Source organism: Schistocerca serialis, chromosome 6, assembly GCF_023864345.2.
Source record: "Schistocerca serialis cubense isolate TAMUIC-IGC-003099 chromosome 6, iqSchSeri2.2, whole genome shotgun sequence".
Taxonomy (NCBI): domain Eukaryota; kingdom Metazoa; phylum Arthropoda; class Insecta; order Orthoptera; family Acrididae; genus Schistocerca; species Schistocerca serialis.
This window is the reverse complement of record NC_064643.1, coordinates 535059366-535080026: the sequence shown is the minus strand read 5'-3', so window position 1 is coordinate 535080026 and position 20661 is coordinate 535059366.

Below are 20661 nucleotides of genomic sequence, written 5' to 3'. Positions count from 1 at the left end.
AAAATGAACTTGAGTATATTATGGAAAGAGAAAACGAATTAAACGAACAGCAGGTGGGGAATATGATATCATGTTAATAATTTGACGGAACACTGAAATATCAAAGTGGAAACAAGGCCCCTGGACTAGATAACATTCTCTCAGAATTATGAGGATCCTTGGAACGGCCAAAAATGACGATATTACTCTACCTGGTGTGCAAGAAATGTGAGTCAGACAGGTGAAATGCTCTCAGATGTTAAGAAGAAAGCAGTAATTCCGATTCAAAAGATTGCATGTGCTGAAACGTGTGAATAATACAAAACAATCAGTTTAATAAATCGTTATTGTAAAATCTAACATGAATTGTTTACACAAGAATGGAAAAACTTTCAGAAGTCATGCTCAGTTTGGGTTCCAGGGAAATGTAGGAACATGCGAGATACTACTTATCTTTAAGACAGGTTAAAGTGAGGTAAACATACGTTTATATCATGTGTAGATTTAGAGAATTCCTTTGACGATGTTGACTAGAATACATTCTTTGAAATTCTGAAAGTATCAGGGATAAAATAGGGGGAGCAAAAGGTTATTTACTTATAATCTGTATAGAACACAGACTACAGTTATGAGAGCAGAAGGTCGTGAAAGGCAAGCAGTGGTAAAGAATGTACTAAGACATGATTCTTGTAAAACCCCAATGATATGAAATCTGTAAACTGTCAAGTAGTAAACGAATCCAGCAGAAATCTGGAAATGAAATTAAAGTTTAGGGAGAAGATACAAAATCCTTGACATTTCCCATTGATATTGTAATTCTGTTGGAAATAGCAAACGACTTGGAGGGCACGTGAATGGAATGGTCGTGGAATGTAGGCTAATTAAATCAGAAAATGATGAGGGAATTAGACTAGGACATGAGACACTAAAAGTAGTAAATCGATTTTCTGTTTGGGCAGTAAAATAATTGATGATGGTCTATGTATATGATGAGCAATCATGTGCTGCCCAGAAACAAATAAGATATTTTGACTCCAAGTATAACTAATTCAGATATTATTAATAGCAGAAACATAGTGGCGGAAATAAATAATAATTGCTAGAGCATCTTTCAGCAATTGACTAAATGCAGTTGAGAAGCCTACTGTAAGTAAGACGAAAGCAGTTGATATTGGCAAGGCAACTCTATGTAAAGAATTGATGAACAATTGTGAGATCTGTATATATTCCGACAGCCAAAAAAGCGGAATCACAAACATTTTACGAAACGATCAATGAGTAAACGCCACTAATTTCGTTAACTAGGAACTGCTCTCTGTGAACTCGTTAAGAACTGCTTCAATAACAAATGGTGCATGGTGTTAGTAGCAATGCCAATGACGTTCATAAAAATGATCTCACATGAGACAGAAGATGTTTAAGGAAAACAATGACGTTACTTGACAAACAAGCAATGATTGCTATAGGAATTCTGTACAGATAAAACCTTCCAAATATTTTCTGTGCAAACAAAGAGATCGAGATCTGCCAAGCCTTTCAGATCACATTCTTTCTCCACACACAGGGTATGAACCATGAACTCTTCACCAGGCATGGTATGCATCTTAATGGGATGGAAAAAACTGTTGTTTGTAAAACATTGTGTAGCTATGAAGGGTGCTCATTGCATAGCTAGTTCAACTTCCGTTCCTGTATCTCAGTCCCAAAAGTTTCAGAAAGTGCTAACCATTTTCATGCAAAGTGTAGTGAAGCGTTTCAAACCTCAGGACCAGCAACAGAAGATTGCTCTCAGCCTGACAATACACAAACAATGTCAACACCAGATACCTTTCAAGAAATATGCTCTAGGAAAAGTTATGCCAGAGCTCTGAATATAGTGGCAGCAGTTCCAACCTCTCCCACGGAAATGAATACTGAGAAAACAGCTCCAGCAGCAGTGTCCAGTGAAGTGAGCAGAAGTAAAATAGTGCCTTCTTCTCATCTGAATGAAATTTTAGTAGAAAGCAGACCAAAGAAGAGTAACACAAGATAAAGAGAGACAGGATGTTAAATGATGTAAGTGGTTCATCAGAAATGACAAAAGTAGTAGTAACAGTAAGCAAAACAAAATTGATTTTTCCTATTCGTATAATGCAACACAACGTCAAGTCTCTAATGAATAAGTTACAAGACCTAGAAATGATGCTAGATTCTGATGTAAAAATTGATGATTTTTGAACAACAGAACACTGGCTGATTAGCAGCGAATTTAACATGTAAAGATCCCTGGTTTTCTTCTAGGCAGTTTGTTCTGCAGATCTCATTATAAACATGGTGGGACAGCATCGCTATACAGCAGAATTTAAGGTATAAAGAAATCCGAAAATATTGTAATTTGATTGAAGAAAAAGTACTTGAAATGGCAGCTGTTAAACTTACTGACAGTCACCTCACCATTGTAACTGTATCCAGATCTCCTAATGATAACTTTGAAGACTTCCTGCAGAAATTTGAAATGATGTTAAACAGTCTAGATCCAACAAAAAAGAAAATCAACTGTGCTGCCTTTAAAACTGATTTTTTGAAACTTTCGAACTTCAGAGATGAATTACTGTATATGGCAAAGAGTTTAAATTTAATACTCACAGTAAATGCACAATGAAGAATTGCTACATTAGACCAAATTTTAATTCGTGAAACCTGCTCTCCATACAATGCTAAATATGGACTAGAATGATCATGAGGCTCTGTTGCTAACATTTGAATTATGGACAGAGAAAATAGCACCCAACAAAGTTATTGAGTGCAGGATCTCAGTGATGGTAATACAGGAAACTTCTGCTGCCTGTTAAACAGGGAAACATGGGATGAAGTGTTCAATAAAACACATGTAAATATAGCGTTCAATTACTTTCAAGGAACATATCAATATCGTTTTTACACTGCCTTCTCACTTTAGCAATGCAAATTAAAACCTGCTTGACACAAAAGTTGCATTGCTGCAGGTATAAAAATCTCTAGTGCAAAGAAAAAATTTCTGCACTCACATAAAAAACAAAATACTGTATCGTTATAAATGAAAAATATATAAAGGAGGACAATATGATCTACCACAAAGTTATTAAAGATGCAGAAAAGGAGTACTACATCTACAAATCAGATACAAGACATGGGCCACATGGAACATCATCAGATCTGAAACAGGAACCAAGCTAGTATCAAAAAAGTATTAGCCTAAACTGGAAAACGGTCAAGTACGTGATACATCAGCAGCTAATACCTTTAATGAGAACTTTAACAAAGTAGCAAATGATGTTATTCAAATCAACTTTCAGTCTCTTAATATGCACCACACTGAAAACCACAAATCCATCTGTTATACGCCTTAAGCTGTAACAGAGGAACAGTGATACAGACATATCATAAACATTTCTAGTCATCAGTGAATTATGGAATAATATTCTGGGGCATTGCACCTTAGAGTTGGGCCGTATTCAAAAAAGTAAGAGTGCTGCTAAAATAATATGCAACAGAAAGAGACAAGATTCATGTTGCACACTTTCCCCAACATTAAAGACATTGAACCATCACTGCCTGTGCATATGTGAAAAGATAGCCTTTAGAAGAGAATACATAGCAATCTCCACTGCAAGTCAGCAAAACAGGTCTGTGCAAAGCCATTAAACAAGAAATGTCAGTAACTTCCCCGTCTCGTATGCCTGGACATCAACCCATAAGAAAAGTGTATCATAGAAGCGTACAGTTGTATAATCACCTCCATAACAACACCAAATTTTTAAAGAAAGAAAGCTTGATAAAAAAAACTGAAGTCATTTCTGATGGACCACTGTTTCTATTCTGTAAATGAATTCCTCACCAATTCAAGATAAATCTTATAAGGAAAACACCACCATTTGGCCGTATATTTCTGTATATTCCCATGTATATCTACAGTTCGGCTTTCGCGCCATTACTGAGTACAATGATCTTAGACCATTAACGTATTTTTTGGATACTGTGCAAATGACACATTATCGAGTACAATGCTTTAGCTGTTGATATTTGAATAAACGCTTGAATGACTGACTAGGCAGGTTGGTAAAAAGTTTTCACTGGTACTGAGCCACACGCACACAATGTTTTTTGGAAAGAATACACCGCTGTTTGACTATATTTTATGTGTACAATCTAGGTTTTGGCTTTCACACCATAGTGAAGACAACAGTCTTAGCCTATTAATGTGTTTTGCTCAGTACACAGCAACATAGAATCTGCGTGGGCTAATTCAGACAGGAAAACTTGCCATAGTAGAAAGAGAAATGGACCTGCATGACCTGGATATTCTTGGGCTTAGTGAGACTCACTGGAGAGGAAGTGACCATTTCATGACTCAAGGAAGGAACACTGTGTAGTTTTCAGGGAGTAGTGACCAAAGTAAGAATGGTGTTGTGATGGTTGTTCCGAGAAATCTGACCAACTGTTTTGTAGGTTACGAAGCCATTAATGTCAGGATCATCTCTATCTAACTGAATGTTTCCCCATGCAGACTCAGCATAATTCAGATCTTTGCTCCTACAGCTAGAGCGTCAGTTGAGGAGATTGAGAAGCTCTATGACCAACTGGAGCAAGTCCTTAGTAATATACCTACCAAAGAACAGACAGTAATCCAAGGCGACTTCAATGCTAAAGTTGGAGATACTACCCAAGACTCGCATTTACGATCCGTCGTTGGACTTTATGGTCTTGGTGAGAGAAATGAACGAGACAGGAACTTACTGGAATTCTGTGTGACTAAAGATGTGTCCATTTGTAACACAATGTTCCAACATCACCCAAGACGACTGTACACTTGGATATCACCTGGTGATAGATTTAGAAACCAAATTGACTGCATCATAGTGCGAAGACGTTGGAGGACTTGAGTTCTAGATTGTAAAACCTTTCCTGGAGCTGACTGTGGTAGTGATCACATTCTGCTATCTATGAAAATGCGCATTTAGCTTAAATCTACCAAGAAGAGTGAAGAAAGACAGCTAAGACTCGCAAACAAGGAATCTATACGCATATTTGGTGAACTTGTAAGACCAAAACTTCACAAGATCTGTTTTGATAAGGAAACACAAGCATCACATATGTGGGACCGACTTAAAAATGTTGTTTCCTCGTCACTTCCGACATCAGAACACTCGCCGAGTGCTAAACATACCTGGATGTCGCAGACCGCACTACAGTTAATTGAAGAGAAATGACATCTGAAGAAAACTTGTATCCACACTACCCAGGATCAAGACAGATACAAGAACCTGTGCAGAGTAATACAACGGAATTGTAGAAAGGACAAAGGACATTTCATTAATGGTATCTGTAATGAAATAGAACAGCATCATAATCACAGTCAGGTATGTGATCTCTTCAAGAAAATCAGCAGTATCTACAGTGGATTTAATCCTCGTACATGGATGGTAGATGATGAGAAGAATAACCCTATTGGAGACAAGGAAGACGTTGTTGAGATGTGTAAACAGTTCTGTGAAAAGATGTACTCTGGAATGAACAACAGTATGGACAACCAAGCAGTTGAGCTACTTACTTTGGAACCTACAATTTTATGCACCGAAATAGAGATTGCGATTCAACATCTGAAGAATTATAAAGCCCCTGGTGTAGACAGTATATCTACAGAACCGATCAAAGAAATGGGACAGGAAGGTATTGATGCGCTGCATTCATTGTGTAAAAGAATATGTGAAACTGGGGGTGGCCGGATGACTGGTCAAAGTCTCTTATCATCCCCTTACATAAGTAAGGGTCTATCAGGAACTGCTCCAACTACCGAACTATTGCCCTCATCCTCACGCAAACAAAATTTTTCTCTGTATCCTGAACCAACGTTTGAAACCGTACATTCAGCCTCACATATCCACAGAACAAGCAGGTTTTGTTGAAGGGAAAGGAACAGATCCTCAACATGAGACAAAATATAGAAAAATTGCGAGTGTTCTGTGTTCCTGTGTTCATCTGGTTCCTTGACTATAGGAAAGCCTTTGACTGTGTTATCTGGGGAAAGTTGTGGCAGGTGCTTGCAGAGTTCAGTGTCTCACCCCACTTGACAGCATTGATCAAAAGTCTATATAGTAATCACTTCTCAGTTGTAAAGACAAGTGCTAGCACATCTGATTCCTTCAGAGTAACAAAAGGTGTGAGACAGGGTTGTGTCCTATCCCACAACTGTACAACATCTATGCAGAACCATAGGCATCTCAACTGGTGGGAGAACTATCAACAATGTCCATTTTGCTGATGACACTGTGCCTTTAGCCAACAGCAAAGATGACCTTTCTGAGGTACTAACAATAATAAAGGACATTAGTCTAGCATACAGATTAGACGTCAACCTCAGCAAGTCTGAACTTATGATAATTAATGGAGAAGAACAGATTAAGATCACAGATCGATTAGAGGAACTCGAAGTCGTACATTCCTTCATTTATCTTGGGTCAACCATCTGCAGCATGGGAAGTTGTGAATATGAGATAAGAAGACGTATGACACTAGGGCGAGAAGCTATGAAGAAGCACGCATAAAATGGACTGAAAGAAGAACAAATGTGTCTATTATTGAACAACCCGATATCTCCAGACCCCTTTCCTTTCGGGTCACCGAAAAAATTCTCCAGTTCTTTGGCCATATTGTGAGAAGAGATGGAGAAAATCTCGAGAAAATAATCTTGTACGGAAAGATCGAGGGCACGAGACCAAGAGGAAGAGCAGAGAGCAGATTGATAGATCATATCAAGAAAATCTCCAGTCTACCGCTTCGGCAGGCACTAAGAGAAGCTGGCAACCGTCCAGGATGGAGATGCTTGGTTCATGAGGTCACTCAGCAGTGAGCGCAATGACTTACGATGATAACAGCAAAATACTTCTATGGTCTAAGGTCAATGTAATCGACAATGGCGTGAAAGCCGAAATCTAGATTGTACACAGGATATATACAGAAATGACAGTCAAATGGTGGTATGTTCCTGAAAAAACTAGTCACTTGGATTTACATCAAACTTGTCCAAAGCGGTCACTTGTGATAAATTCCACTATTGATATTATATATTACATCCATATATATGTATATATATTCATGTACATCAAACTTGTCAAAAGGAATCCCTTGTGAAAAATTTCATTATCAGTGTTACATACATGTAATCTTTATCTTTGTGTATTTTTATTGACTTGTCCTATATATGTACATGAAGTCACAGGATCAAAACTAAATAAATAAATAAACAGATGATATAAAAGCAGACTGGTTGTAGGACAAGAAGCATTTCTGCAAAAGAAGAATTCGATACCATCTGATATAAATTTAAGTGTTAGGAAATCTTTTCTCAAGGTACTTGTCTGGAGTGTAGGCTTGTGTTAAGGTGAAATTTGGATGATCAATAGCTCAGATAAGAAAGCAATAGTGGCACTGAATCGAATTACGAAAAAATCAATATATAAATTTATGTCAGAACTGGACTAAAAGAAGGGATTGGTAGGACACATCCTAAAACAACAAGGAAATGTCAAACTGGTAATGGAGGGGAGGAAGGGGACAATAATCGTAGAGGGAAACCAAGAGATGGATGCAATACTTGGTTCAAATTGATGCAGATTTTAACAGTTATTCAGAGATGAAGAGGCTAGCACAGGATACATTGGAATGGAAAGCTGCATCAGACTCTTTGGACAACAACAATTCCAAAAATTACCATTCTCATAATCTACATGTTTTACATGATTCAAAAATAACGAGATACTTCATATAACGATGGTTTTATGAACCCTCTATGGTCCCTTAAAATTCATATAGATGTAGGTGTATATTATCAAAATTTCCCAAATCGTGTAAACATCAAACTGGCACTGTAGCCTTCAACAATTCCCTTTTGTCAATAGTATTTATATAATACCTGCTGCAGACACACACTCTTTAAGCTTTGCATGAACATGCAAATATTCACACTCCAGAGAAATTGTCAATATGTACAATGTTTCCAACACAGCAGACATAAATTTTCTTTCGAGCGCTGCCATAGGCTTTGTAACTAACTACCCTCCTACACAACCCTAAGAAATACAGGGTGTTTCAAAAAGGTACGGCCAAACTTTCAGGAAACATTCCTCACACACAAAGAAAGAAAATATGTTATGTGGACATGTGTCCGGAAATGCTTACTTTCCATGCTAGAGCTCATTTTATTATTTCTCTTCAAATCACATTAATCATGGAATGGAAACACACAGCAACAGAACGTACCAGCGTGACTTCAAACACTTTGTTACAGGAAATGTTCAAAATGTCCTCCGTTAGCGAGGATACATGCATCCACCCTCCGTCACATGAAATCCCTGATACGCTAATGCAGCCCTGGAGAATGGCGTATTGTATCACAGCCGTCCACAATACCAGCACTAAGGGTCTCTACATTTGGTACCGGGGTTGCGTAGACAAGAGCTTCCAAATGCCCCCATAAATGAAAGTAAAGAAGGTTGAGGTCAGGAGAGCGTGGAGGCCATGGAATTGATCCGCCTCTACCAATCCATTGGTCACCGAATCTGTTGTTGAGAAGCGTACGAACACTTTGACTGAAATGTGCAGGAGCTCCATCGTGCATGAACCACATGTTGTGTCGTAAAGGCACATGTTCTAACAGCACAGGTAGAGTATCCCGTATGAAATCATGATAACGTGCTCCACTGAGCGTAGGTGGAAGAACATGGGGTCCAATCAAGACATTACCAACAATGCCTGCCCAAACGTTCACAGAAAAACTGTGTTGATGACGTGATTGCACAATTGCGTGCGGATTTTCGTCAGCCCACACATGTTGATTGCGAAAATTTACAATTTGATCACGTTGGAATGACGAAACTAAAATGAACTCTAACATGGAAATTAAGCGTTTCCGGACACATCTCCACATAACATCTTTTCTTTATTTGTGTGTGAGGAATGTTTCCTGAAAGTTTGGCCGTGCCTTTTGTAACACCCTGTATTAAACTACTCTTCACGTGCATATAAATTCAACATTAACAAAAGGCACTGAAAGTCAATTTAAAAATAAAGTTCCTGATTTCGAAAACATATAAGTTATTTTCGTTACTGTAACACAATATTTTATGACTATTCGATACCCCTATATTGTTTCAATGAGAAATCGATCGCCTCACTAATAATTCATGTCTCTCTTTCTCCTTTGTCCATGCTTTTCTCAACATAATGACACATCCCACAATAAGTTCAAGTAACACTACACTGGGTCTTCCGCTACCAGACATTCAGATCCATACATGCTGTAGAGGCAGAGTCAGCAAATAAGGTGGCGAGAGTATGCATTTGTAATTTTTCAATATACACAAAAGCTCAGCTTTACTTGCACACATACGTGTTTACTGATGTGGTGTTTAAAAACGTTTCACTTTCATGAATCAAAGCTACAAAGTCTGCTACTGCTACATGACTGTCACCTGGTAAATGCAACTGTCTGCTAGTCTGATGCTGTTTATCTCTTCTCGGTCATCGTATAATACATTGTTTTATATCTTTTATTATAACAGGCATATATATGATTAATGAGTGATGACCCCAGGGTGGATTTAAGTGTATCTTTATCACAACATTCCAACAAAGCCGAGTTCAACATAAGGCAGAATAACAATTGAAATGGTCGCCCTTGGTCAGATATGAGTAACAGAATCAAAGTCCGTAGCGAAATTTGGCACATGAGCACAAGTGCACAGTCACTACATTTACATGTGACGCATCTTCTTACTATTTATTTGGATGAAGCAAAGAAGTTAGAAGCAGCAAATATAGGACTGAAAGACACTGCTTATTTCTTTGAAGATGTGAGGATTAGCCAGAACTTTGCTCACCAATATGTCTTGTGGAACTTGATTAACCACAGGTCGCTAGGTGGGGAGGTTGGTGGGGATGCATGGTATGAACAATGAAAGGTTGTTTCAGTTAGGTTCTGAGAAAATCACTAAATAGAAGCCGCCATCAATTCTCGACCAATCGTGTATGGGGGATCAAAAGCACTGACTCATCAGTTGTTGTGAGGGGCAGGTGTTATGGGACTCATCTGCCAACGATCTCGTTCCTTGAAACTTTCTAATCAGTTTCCTGACGATGGCGGATACCAAGATGGCGGACACCTCTTGCAGGTTATCCCAAACGTTTTCCCCCATGCCCTTTGTTAATATCCAATCCACCCTATCCCTGATTCTTATCGTTTTTGCCATATTTAGCCCGTTTCCGACTTTTGGTATACTTTGTAGCTCAACAAATAGACAATTATGCAATTGCCAGTGATCAAGGTTCTGCCAGAGAACTAGAGTATGCTTCAGGACAATCGTGATGGGATCTTTCTGTTTCTTCTGACTTAGATTAGGCAGGATCAGCCACGCAGAAAGAATATTACCACAGGAAGAATTGTTTAAGTGGTCAAGGGATCATTCACCAAGACGATTTTCAAGGACATTGAGGTACAATATTGTTTTGCAGCTTCCTGGTCTTTTTCTTGCAGGCAGCGCTCTCGAGGGTAACATATGGTCAGAAGAAATTTGGAATTTACTGATTGATAACACAGTGTCATATAAAATACTAAGATTCACACATCTCAAATTTAAATGTGAACAAGTACAGTGGAAAATAGCAGTTGCCACAGATATGAGAAATTGGATATGACTAAACTAAAGGAACTCTTTGGCTTCCTCACCTATAATCTGTGGGACATGAAGAGACATTTTTCCTTGTGTTACGAGCTGAAACAGATTCAACATCCCCTTTAGGACCTCTGTTTCAATGAGTGTCAAGAGAGAGCTTAACGTGTGGCGGTGTAACCCCCAGCAGCTATGTCTGAAATTTTTGCAAAATTTGTAAAAAAAATCACCAGATAGCTTACAGTATTCGTAAGCAAGAAAAGCTGGTGCCCTTCAGACGGAAGTGTAGATGCAGGATCTACATGCCCTAGAATCTTTGCAGATACAGAATAAAAATTCAGAGCCTAGTTAACTCCAAAATACATTATTTTCTGAGTGGCTATGTTCACACACGCAAGGGTTTAAATGGAAGGACTCTCGCAGCAGAGGATAAAGACTATTCATTCCCACAGAAACCGACTTCTTACGTCAGTCAAAAGTTTGTATCAAAATGTAGCTAGTGGCAATTGATATCCTCTGTGGAACTTGCCCAAGCGATGGAAAAATGGGCTTTCATCAGTTGTGATAGTAAGAAAACCTAACAGAACAATTGGTGTAGCTTCAATAAATATGGGTTCACAAAAAATATGAAACACTTTCGTACATTCCGAAGAAAAACAGAGATGTCGTGCTGCTCAACAGTATGCGCCATGGACTGGACACAAATATTGGAACAAAAAAACCTGGAAATTATTAAATTTTATTCTGAAACTAAAGGGGAGAGCAGACAGCCTTGATGAAAAGTGTCGTGTTTATTGTTCAGGAAGGGAAACTCGTTGATGGCCCAATTCAATATTTTACAGAACTATATGTATTAGTTATTTCATTGCATAAGTATTGTACAAGAGGTACACAGATAACGAGCTTGTAAGCTAGCTGAAATTTATGAAGAAATTCGCTAAGCAGCTTTTTACTTCTGAAATGGAAAGAAGAATTCGAACTATCCACCTTACACATGAAATGAGGGCTTCTATTGGGAGAGTGTTGGGTGTTAGTACAGAAACTGTATCAGTTAATGCAGCAAATGACCGTCTTGAAAAGAAGAACATGTGTATACTCTATGATCCACAGAAAAGGAAGGAAATTGCATTCGTATGTAAATTGTGCAAGACTCTATATTGGTTGGATATATATGCACCAAAAACTGTTTTCCCAGAAACGCACAGACGTAGATGTGTGAGTGTTAAGAAAGTTGTGGCAGCTCTGGAACATTGAATTCATATTAATGTCTTTCAGTTCAGTGTGCTGCTTGGTAGTTTGCCCTTTCTCCCAATGTCATACAACAATGTTGGCATGGATGCGGCGGCTATTCTCTCTTCACATTGACTTCGTCTCATATAGGAAAGTAAGACATAGCTCAGCAGTAGAACGGAAACTTGCGACTTTTACTTAACACAATATTGATACAGTGTAATCACGTACGTGTTTCTCGCGCCAGCTCAAAACACCGACAGACACCGAAATCGGTGAAAAAGTCAAATGAGGTACAAAAAATAATTTTATTTTTGTTTAATTTAATTTAATTTTAATTTTGTTCTTCAATTTTCTGTCAGCGTAGATATAATCTACGTCTTCATCTGTACTCTGCGCACCACCGTGAGGTGCATGGCAGAGGGTATATCCCATTGTACCAGTTGTTTAGGTTTCTTCCTGTTCTGTTCACGTATGGAGAGTGAGAAAAATGATTGTTTGGATGCCTCTGTGCATGCAGTAATTATTCTAATATCATCCTCACGATTCCTGTGCGAGCGATACATAGGGGGTTGTGGTATATCCCTAGAGTAATCATTTAAAACCAGCTCTCGAAACTTTATTTATACACTTTCTCGGCATAGTTTAGCTCTGTCTTCAAGAGTCTGCCATTTCAGTTACTTCAATATCTGTGAGACACTCTCCCATGGATTAAACAAACCTGTGACCATTCGTGCTGCCTCTCCTCTACAAATTCAATATCCTCTGTCAGTCCTGTCTGGCATGGGTCCAACACATTTGAGCAATATTCTTAGATAGGTATCAAGAGTGTTTTGCAATCTCATTAGCAGACTGATTGCACTTACTGAGCATTCTAACAATAAACCGAGGTCCGCCACCTGTTTTACCCACATCTGAACCTATGTGATTATTCCATTTCATATCCTTACAGACTGCTATACCCAGGTATTTGTATGAGTTGGCCGATTCCAACAGAGACTCATTGATATTATAGTCATAGGATATTACATTTATTCGATTTGTTAAGTGCACAATTTCACATTTCTGAATAATTAGAACAAGTTGCCAATCTCAGCATTGCACTGAAATCTTATCAAGATCCGCAGCTTCTCTCAGATAGTATGTCATTATAGATAACTGTATCATCTGCAAAATACCTGATTTTACTACTAATATTGACTTCAAGGTCATTAAGGTACAATATGAACAGCAAGGGACCCAATTCACTTCTCTGGAGCACATGCAAAGTTACTTCTACATCTGACAATGACTCTCCATCCAAGACAGCATGCTGTGTCCTCCCTACCAAAAGTCCTCAATCCAGTCACAAATTTCACTTAATACACATATGGTCATACTTTTGTCAAAAAGCGTAGATGTGATACTAAGTCAAATGCTTGTTGGAAATCATTTACCTGTTTGCCTTGATCCACAGATATCCATATGTCATGTGAGAAAAGTGCGAGTTGGGTTTCAGATGATCAATATTTTCGAAATCCATGCTGTTGACACTGAGGAGGTCATTCTGTTCAAGATACCTCATTGTTTGAGCTCGGAATATGTCCTAAGATTCCACAACAATTTGATGTGAAGGACGCTGGATGGTAGTTTTGTGGTTTACTTCTCCTACCCCTCTCGAAGATGGATGTGACGTATGCTATTTTCCAGGAACTGGGCACGGTTTTTTGTTAGAGGGATTTACGATAGATTATAGTTATTACAGGGGCTAACTCAACTGTAGTATAGAATCTGAGAGGGATTCCACAGTTGCCTGGAGCTTTGTTCAATTTTAATTATTTCAGCTGTTTCTCTGCACCACTGACACTAATACACGTTTCATTCATCTTTTCAGTGCTGCAAGGAATAAATTGGGGCAATTTCCCTGGGTTTTCCTTTGTAAAGGAACATCTGGAGAAAGGAGTTCAGCATTTCAGATTTTCCTTTACTACCCTCAGTTTCAGTTTCTGTCTCATTCGCCCCCTGGATACTATCTTTGGTGCCACTGACAGCTTTTACATATGTCAAGAATTTCTTTGGATTTTGTGAAATGTCATTTCACAATATTCTGCTAAAGTAGTCATTGAACAATCGCGCATTGTTCTCTTGACAATGAAACACATTTCATTCAGCATCTCTCTATCTATAGCCCTATGCTTTTTTTTACACCTATTATGCAGTAGTCTCTGTTTCTTTAGAAGTTTCTTTATAGTGAATGTATACCATGGAGGTTCCCTCCCTTTATGAACTGTTCTACTGAATGCATATCTGTGGCTTTACGAGGTAATACATCCCTAGAATATCTTTGTCGATGGTGCGAATATTTATTTATAAATGTAGCTACACAAATGCCACCCCTCCCCACCCCCCCCATCGTATAATGGCATGATCCATATCACCGGACATCAGTATACAGTGATGGTGCATTATATGCTGAAGAAACAAAGAAACTCGTACACCTGATTTATATCGTGTAAGGCCCCGCGAGCATGCAGAAGTGCCACAACACAATGTGGCATGGACATGATAAATGTCTGAAGTAGTGCTGGAGTGAAGTGAAACAATGAATCCTGCAGGGCTGTCCATAAATCCGTAAGAATACGAGGGGGTGGAGGTCTCTTCTGAACAGCACATTTCAAGACATCCCAAATAAGCTCAATAATGTTCATGTCTGGGGCGTTTGGTGGCTATCAGAATAGATCAGAAGTGTTTAAACTCGGAAGAGTGTTCTGGGAGCCACTATGTAGCAATTCTGGACTTGTCGGGTGTCGCATTGTCCTGCCGTAAAAGCCCAAGTCCGCCGGAATGCACAATGGACATGGATGGATGCAGGTGATCAGACAGGATGCTAACATACGTGTCACCTGTCAGAGTTGTAGCTAGACGTGTCAGGGGTCCCAGATCACTCCAGCTGCACACGCCCCACACTATTACACAGCCTCCACCAGCTTGAACAGTCCCCTGCTGACAAGCCCATCTCGATTATGTTTTGTTGAATGGTTCGCTTGCTGACACTTGTTGATGGCCCAGCATTGAAATCTGCAGGAATTTGTGAAAATGTAGCACTTCTGTCACGTTGAACGATTCTCTTCAGTCGTCGTTGGTCCCATTCTTGTAGGATCTTTTTCCAGCTGCAGCGATGTCGAGATTTGGTGTTTTACCAGATTCCTGATATTCACGATGCACTAGTGAAATGTATGTAGGAGAAAATCCGCACTTCATCGCTACCTTGGAGATACTGTGTCCCATCACTCATGCGTCGATTTTAACACCACGTTCAAACTCACCTACATCTTGATAACTTGCCATTGTAGCAAGAGTAACCGATCTAACAACTGCACCAGACACTTGTCTTATATAGGCGTTGCCGACCGCATCGCCGTTTTCTGCTTGCTTATATATTTCTCTGTATTTGAATTTGCGTGCCTATACCAGTTTCTTAGTTCACCTCGTTTACTCCTGGAACATGTCATTATATATATATTACAAATTATTTCTACAACTATTTACAAAAATCTTTTTAACGGTGGCGCCAACAGGCGCATTTGAATTCTGAGACTTTACTGTATAACAATATCTCATTTAATTTAAGTACGACATAGGTGTCGTATGTAATATTGAGAAATATTCCGTCTTTCGCGACTGTAATAAAAGTTTTATTTACACCGGACGCGCTTGGCTTTATTTTAAAGCACTTCAATCAATGAAAGGTATGGCACATACACAATGGTACTCATGTTCTCTTTCATGTTTTTGTTCCACAGTCGCAGTTTTACCAATGGTACTGAAATATATTCCTCTTCTGCAACTGTAATAAGCGACTTATTTAGACCAGACGCGTTTCTCTCTTTTGAAGCATCTTCAGTGGACAGTATTTTGTCTCCTCCATTACCAAGTCACCTTTCGTAGTTTTGTGCTTCAGTAACACAATATTCAACGTTTGTGTTGGCTGAACAGTGTTTTAGCAAATAAATGATGCTTGTGTGTGCCACACACAAAAATTATATTTGACATATCTCAGAGCACTTCACTGATAGACGGTATATTCAAGTCCTAATGTTTTTGTAAGTCCACAGTTTTGTTTAATGTATTTTGTCTACTCCCATTTGATTGATTGAAGTGCTTTAAAATAAAGCCAAACGTGCTCAGTGTAAATAAAACTTTTGTTACAGTCGCGAAAGACGGAATATTTCTCAATATTACATACGACACCTATGTGGTACTTAAATGAGATATTGTTATACAGTAAATTTTATATGAAATTTAGGTATCTTGTCCACATTTCATTCTCAACATTGTGGCAACTAAAATCGACCATACGGGAAGTATACTCTATGGACTTTTACCTCTGCAAACTCTTCAAAATTTAATGCAATGGTTTACTATATTTAATGCTGCATAATAACTGCGTTGAACATCGAAACAAAACTAAGTCATTTATGGGGGGAAGGTATCAGTGAAGAAGATGTGTAAAAATCTAATTTTTGGGCCAAATAGTTTTTTTGGAATCGAATGATAAGAGTGTCAAAGCAGTCGGAACACGATGTGTCTTCACAGGCGAGTAGTGCAGTGACAAAATTGCGCACAGCGCGGAATGCAGGGAGCACGTCTTTCTGGCAGCGAAAGGGTTAATGCGGCCTTGGTGGCTTTACTTCATGAACTGCGCGCTCCCCCCTAAACGTAAGGAGGAGGAGGAGGAGATTAGTGTTTAACGTCCTGTCGACAACGAGGTCATTAAGGCCAGTCCACACGCAACGATCTGTCTGCACAAATGTCTGCGCACATCACATCTGCGCAGACAGATCGTTGCGTGTGGACAGAAGATTTGCACCAACCTGAGGTGTGTGCAAACCTGGAAGTTGGAGTTGAAGGTTTGAGCGAAACCTCTCAAATCTGTGGGTTCAAACCACATCTGCGCAGACAAGTTGGAGCGTGTGGACAGGAGATCGCCGCAAATCTGGCGCGAAACAGCTGTTTGCTCAGTCTAGTGTTTGTATTTGTGCGCACAGGGCATTAAAGTGGCTGATACTCGTCAGTGTTCTCGAGAGTTTGTTAGTGAATTCATTGAAATATATAGAAACCACCTATGTTTGTGGAAGATTAAAAGTAAAGAGTATAGTGACCGAGACAAAAAGACAGCTCCATACAATGCTCTAATTGAAAAATTGCGGGCAGTTGACGCTTCGGCAAACAGAGAAACAGTAATAAAGAAAATCGTTGCGAACTGTTTACCGAAAAGAGTTATCCAAAGTTCAGAAATCTAGAAGATCTGCTGTAGGAGTAGATCAAGCATACCAGCCAACGTTATGGTATTTTGATCTGCTTGGCCTTCTTAAGGTTCGCCCTGCAAATCTCGCAGTAAATTTACACGAGAAAACTGCTTTCGCTTTAGCAGCCACTGTCTACATCATTTTGACCGCTTTGTCTGTTTCCTGCGGTTGGTCTGAATGTTTTTTGCAAAACAAGTTGCAAACACAGTCTACAACAGAACTTCCTCCATTTCTATATTTCAAAATAAATGAATTAAATTTTTGACGTTTACGGGGAGCGTAGTCGCTTGCCACTGATATTTCTTTTCTACACCGACAGATGGCGGGCGAGTAGTAGATTGGGGTTTGTGACGTGTGAACACACCACATTTGCAGCGATCTTTTGCATGTACACTACAGACATCTGCGCCAATGTCTGCGCAGACAGATCGTTGCATGTGGACCGGGCTTTAGAGACGGAGCGCAAGCTCGGGTGAGGGAAGGATGGGGAAGGAAATCGGCCGTGCCCTGTCAGAGGAACCATCCCGGCATTTGCCCTAAACGTAAGCTTGCGAACTGTGCTATACTATGGCGCTGCTTCTATTGGCGCGTGCGTCGTGTGCAACTGGCAACGCAGCAATCTCCCGCGTCTGGGCGGGCATGCGCGAGCCGCCAAGATAAAAGAATTGAACTTAAGCCCTGTCCACACGCAACGATCTGCCTGCGCAGACATCGGCGCAGATGTATGTACATGCAAAAGATCGCTGCAAATGTGGTGTGTTCACACGACACAAACCCCAATCTACTACTCGCCCGCCATCTGACGGTGTAGAAAAGAAATATCAGTGGCAAGCGATTACGCTCCCCGTAAACGTCAAAAATTTAATTCAGTTATTTTGAAATATAGAAATGGAGGAAGATCTGTTGTGGTCTGTGTTCGCAACTTGTGTTGCAAGAAACATCCAGACCAACCACAGGAAACAGAGAAACTGGTCGAAATCGTGTAGACAGTGGCTGCTAAAGCGAAAGCAGTTTTCTCACGTAAATTTACTGCGAGAGTTGCAGGGCGAACCTAACATGGACAAGTATATTCATGTTTCTTTTTATAACAGCAGTATATTTTCTATAATGTTTGCACACAAATATATTCTTTTGAATAAACTTTTGATAAATGTATGTGAAATAAATTGTTTTTCATTACCTCGTGTTCCATTTCCTCGCACATTGACACTTGAATTTCATCTTCCATTGTACTCCTGCTTGGTCTTGGCGTTTCTTGATCACTAAGAAAGCCAAGTAGATCAAAATACCATAACGTTGGTTGGTATACTTGATCTACTCCTACATCAGATCTTCTAGATTTCTGAACCTTAGATAACTCTTTTCGGTAAACAGTTCGCAACGAATTTTTTAAATTACTGTTTCTCTGTTTGCCGAGGCGTCAACTGCCACCAATTTTTCAATTAGAACATTGTATGCTGCTGTCTTTTTGTTTCGGTCACTATATTCTTTACTTTTAATCTTCCACAAACATGGGTGGTTTCTATATATTTCAATGAATACACTTACAAACTCTCGAGAACACTGACGGGTATCAGCCATTTTAATGCCCTGTGCGCACAAATACAAACACTAGACTGAGCAAACAGCTGTTTCGCGCCAGATTTGCGGCGATCTCCTGTCCACACGCTCCAACTTGTCTGCGCAGATGTGGTTTGAACCCACAGATTTGAGAGGTTTCGCTCAAACCTCCAACTCCAACTTCCAGGTTTGCACACACCTCAGGTTGGTGCAAATCTTCTGTCCACACGCAACGATCTGTCTGCACAGATGTGATGTGCGCAGACGTTTGCGCAGACAGATCGTTTGTGTAGCTTACACCGGAATTAAGGACAATAAATTTCATGGCTATTTCAAAATGTGAAAAAATTAACATGGTTGTCTATGAGGCATAGAAACTGTACAACTGACAGTTTATATTCAACTCTAGGAATAAATATGAAGCCATGTGGGGAGTTTAAAACGATAAAACATGGTATGCTGCCAGTCTAAAATTTAGCGTAGAATGGCATTCTATAAATTTAAGACGTAAACACAAATTAAGAAATAACTTCAGGCCCAGAGGAAGTACGAGACAAGTGCCTTGTGATCGAAAAACTGCTACAGCTGTCATTATATTTGAAACAAAATATTTAGTTCAAAACTACTGACCAAAATTGCCTACTTCGTCAGCTTCAAGTAAATGTTTGCGTATGTTCGTACGTAAATAGCATTAAGAGATCGTACAGTGTCATAAAAGGAACTGGACATAAGAGACTACTCCAGCACCAACGGAATTTCGTAAACCACACTAAAGTGCTTCATTCCGCTCTAATTGCACATTTCTATTCCAGATGGACTCTGAAGTTCCTGATATTCAGCTTTTCATGTGGTTTTCGTGATACAAATTTTCTTGGAGGTCCAGTACTGTATTCTCATATTTGGTTCTTTATTATGGTATAACGCCATTCGTCCCAGAAAATGAAAATTTGCACTTTAAATTGAACGAGGTTGAAAGTAGCCAATAGCGCGGAATGAAACACTTAGTTTCGTTTCAAATAAACTAACTGCCTCAGCGGAAACAAAAATTAACTGAAGCAAATTTCTCTATAAAACAGACAGAAATAGCTTCATTAAGACATTAATGGTTGATTGCTAATAACGTGGAAATAATATAACATCAGAAAATTGAAACCACTAACTTATTTTGGTCTTTCATGGTTATGAGAATGTATATTAATTCACTTGATGGCTCCCGGCCACATTAACCCGTTTTGTTTTCATTTGACGTCGAAGCTGTAAACGAAGACACGGCCACGGGTCACGTGAGGAAGGACCCCCCCACTATAACTCAGCTTGCTCTGCGCATGCGCGAATCTGGCAGCTTGGGCGCGCCAGGAAAATTTTTCCGGGTAGCTTCTGGCTACTTGCTGCTACTGCTCGTACACCAAACAGCCACGCTCCAAGTAGCCAGAAGCGGGAGGAAGGCACTGCTCATACGCGAATTCAGCTCTGCGCATGCGCACGAGCCCGCTGGCAACTGCTCATACGAACCCTGTGACACCACAGTCGAGAGCAGGTGGGGGGAAACTGGACAGAAGATGGGAAAACAAAAAAGGAGGGGAAAGGAGAGTAAAAGCGAAGGGGGGAGCCGGGAAAGGAGCTGAAGGAGGATGAGGACCCATAAGAGGGGTGGGGGGCAGACGTGACAGGGAGTGGGGTAGGCAGAGGAGGGGAATACAAAAGGACTGGGGGGGGGAGAAGGGAGGTAGGGAGAGGTTTAGTGGGGAGAAAACAGGACGGAAGGGGTGGGGAAGAGGGAGCCCAGGGAAAGGACAGAGGAAAGGAGGGGGATTGAGGATCAGAGTTGATAGGAAGGATAAATGGAGGGAGAGAGGGCATCATCCGGGAGGGGGAGTTGACGGAAGCCACCTTGGGAAAGGAGATGGAGGGTGTAGAGA